The sequence below is a fragment of the Choloepus didactylus genome, chromosome 1 (assembly GCF_015220235.1).
Source record: "Choloepus didactylus isolate mChoDid1 chromosome 1, mChoDid1.pri, whole genome shotgun sequence".
Classification (NCBI taxonomy): Eukaryota; Metazoa; Chordata; class Mammalia; order Pilosa; family Megalonychidae; genus Choloepus; species Choloepus didactylus.
This window is the reverse complement of record NC_051307.1, coordinates 113,790,983-113,794,465: the sequence shown is the minus strand read 5'-3', so window position 1 is coordinate 113,794,465 and position 3,483 is coordinate 113,790,983. Positions and strand designations below refer to the sequence as shown.

Sequence of the window (3,483 nt, the reverse complement as noted above, 5' to 3'; positions counted from 1 at the left end):
ATCACGACAACTTGATGTAAATTCATTCATTTTAGTAATCTTAGTGCTCATCTGATAACTACCAAAACCCCTAGATTAATTATAAAAAGACAATTTTCTCATATTGCTAAATAGGAATGTTGCATTGTCTACTGAAGTTATTCCCATACTTTAAGAGAGATGACTATTTAGACTTTTTAAAAGGAATTTTTGTTATCACAAATTTTAAAAGTTTGTTGTTGTGGTTTTGTTTTTAAATTGGCAAATGAATCTGACCTGGATAATTTGTTTTTGTTATTGTTTTTGTCTTGCTAAACAAAACAAATGATTGAATTATATTTTTCAAAAATGAAAAAGTATGTTTTGAGTAAAGACCTAAAATTTTCTGGTTTTTAATTTCTTATCCAGATAGTATCCACTACTGAAAAACACTGCAGGAGAAATAATGGATACTCTCTCCCTTATCTTCAGAGTAAGCTGAGATCAGCAATTGGAATCATATCCACCTAATTAATGTCTAGTAGGGTTATTTTTTTAAATCTTCTGTCTGAAGATTATTAATAATACTGTTCTGAACTACATGGCTAAAATTTGAGAATACTGAATTCCTACTTTTCCTGCCCACCTTGTTCATTTTATTTAGGGTTACTTCAATGGCATTATTCATGTTTCTAGAACACATTCCTCCCACTACATTCTATGGCTGATTATCTTCATCTTTGCAGTAATTCCAATTCCTTGCTCATTTAAGGTTTTCAGAAAGTCTCAAAAGATTAAAGAGCTTTCCCAACAAACAAGGTGAGAGTGGATTTGTTTCCTTTGATTCTTCCTTCTATTCTCTTGAACCATATTAAAATAGTTTACTCATTTCACTTTATTTACCATATCACTTGCTTGTATACTCTGTAAATATTTATATATTCCTATCTAACAGCAGTTTCACTGTGCTGAATTTGTAAATTGCAAGTGTGTCAATTTTGGATTTTAAGCAGCAAGACATCATGGCACAGATCCTAATAAATACTTCTTTATGGTTATAAGATTATGGCTGGATTCCTATGGCACTGATCCAGTGTTCTTTAGTGAGCAATTAAAATGCAGAGGTAGAAGGAACTAATCTAGAATGACAGACCTCAGAGATCATCTAGTCCAGATAAAGTGCATAACATACACATGGAATAATTTTAAATGCTGCAAAGTTTTTATTTTGTGATTTTGAATTATATGCTGTAAAATTTAACAAATACATCAAATCTTTGATTCATGAATATTTTACTTAGACAAACCTAACTTCCTAAGGGAAAAAAAAAGCAAATTGAAGGAAAAATATGAAGTAAATGATAAAAGTGATGCATGGATATTGCCAAAAATGGGTAAGTGATATATGAATGACATAAATTTGAGAATACTGAATTCTGGTCTAAACTTCTTGCTTATCGCTTAGAAAAATGATTCTCTAACATCATTAATCCACTGCTTTTTTTCCCCCCATTAGGTGAAACAATTTTATCACACAGTTGAGTTTAAAACCACAAAGGTTCTTCATATCAAAACAGTAGTACAGATACCTTATACTTTCTAAAAAATTATTATATATCCCCTTTCAAAGAACAAAAAACACCCCATTATATGGTTTAATTTAGGTTACTTGGGGAAAAACTCACTTCTAGACTGATTCCTGAAAAAACATACCATTCCCCACTCTGCATCTTTTGGTTCAAAGTATAGATTATTGTCATTCTGTTACACGTTCCTGCATTGCTGTGCCTTTCTCTGTGGTCTTTCTTTAAGAACTTCCAGAATGGGAGACACATCATCATAATCACAGATCGTAAACTCCAAGTCTTTACCAACAATTCCAATGGAAACATTCTTTGTAGTTAGATCCTGCTCTGCAGGAAGTGTCTCTCTTAAGGCATGCAGACCATGTCTAACCAGTTCATTCAAATTACACTCCATAAACTCAGACATATGTCTCTCCAAGTAAGTATGAGCTGATTGAGAATGGGCTCCAATGAATATAGCTCTGCAGCCAAAATAGCAGATGTTCAGGTTTGGAAAATATGAGCGCCCGTATCATAACCAGCAATGAGCAGTCCCACACCATATGGTCTTCAGCCTTATTGTTGTGTTGGTATCTGGGTCTTGCTTCCAATTAGAGACACAAGACAAGACATGGGAAGAGATCTGTCATACAAATCTGGAATCCAAATACTCCTGGCGTGTGGAATTACATAACAGTCTAGCATCAGCAGTAAGACCCACAATAGAGATACCAATATGGTTGTCAACATGGAGAATTTTTTTTTTTTTTTTGATGGGCTGCAAGCTCTGATTGTGCCCCCTTCAATGCAACCAACACTGCATGGGTTTTCTATTTCAGCCCAACTGTGGCTGAACCTTGCTTGGCAGCTTCCATTGCATATTCACTTTGATGAATCCTGCCCTGAGGGCTCCAAACAGTGACATCACTGTCATACTGGTTACAAGACATGGTTCTGTTGGGACAGGCTGTGGCCTCCTGCAAAGCTGCTGATTAAGGCCAGTTCACTGCTTTTTAAGCTAGTATAAACATGACTTATGGCTCCCCACCACACTTTAAAGAATTTTCTTGAGAGTTAAGAAAGTATGCCCCAATTTTTCACAAAATGTCATACGCTTGGTCACCTGAAGAGAGAAAAGGACATTCTGAAAAGAGTACTGGGCCAAAGTATATGTATGACTTCAATTTCTAATCCCTGGTCACTAAACATAAATTTTTTGACCATGACAGCAGACAATGGATGTAATGTTACTAAATGTCTCTGAAATCATCCATGAATTCTTTGTTACCCCTTAAAAACATATTTTCCGTTGACTCTTCAACTTAACAAATGTACTACGGAATATCAACTATCAAGCCATGTGTTCAGTGTTACAGAGATAATAAAACTACAGTTCTTGTCCTCAAAGAGTTTACTATGTACTGTGGGAAACTTCTTGGTCATCTTTCTGGACTTCAGTTCGGTTAAATCAAGTGCCTTTTATGTTTCTAATATTTGCTGCCATAAATATTGTGCCAATTTGGATGTATGATGCCTCCAAAACACCATGTTCTTTGATGCAATCTTGTAGGGGCAGATGCATTAGTGTTGATTTGGTTGGAATCCTTTGATTGGGTGTTTCCATGGAGATGTGACTCAGTCAACTGTGGGCAAGACCCACAGTTTCCATGGAAGTGTTACCCCACCCATTCAGGGTGGGTCTTATTTGAATCACTGGAGTCCTATAAAAGTGTTCACAGAGGAGCTGCTGCAGCCAAGAGAGAGACATTTTGAAGACAGCCACTGAAAGTAGACTTTTGCTACTCCAGAGTTTGCCTTGGAGAAACTGAGAGAATACCTCCAGACACCTAGAGAGAAATGTCCTGGGAGAAAGCCATTTTGAAATACAACCTGGGAGCAAAGGAAGAAGATGCGAGCTACGTGCCTTCCAAGCTAACAGAGGTGTTCCGGATACCCTTGG

The 3,483-nt window shown here is 36.2% G+C and overlaps 1 pseudogene; it reads right to left on the bottom strand.

Annotated features, from left to right (window-relative positions):
- Nucleotides 1–1,922: 1,922 nt before the first annotated feature.
- Nucleotides 1,923–2,473, bottom strand: LOC119524080 (annotated as a pseudogene).
- Nucleotides 2,474–3,483: the final 1,010 nt, after the last annotated feature.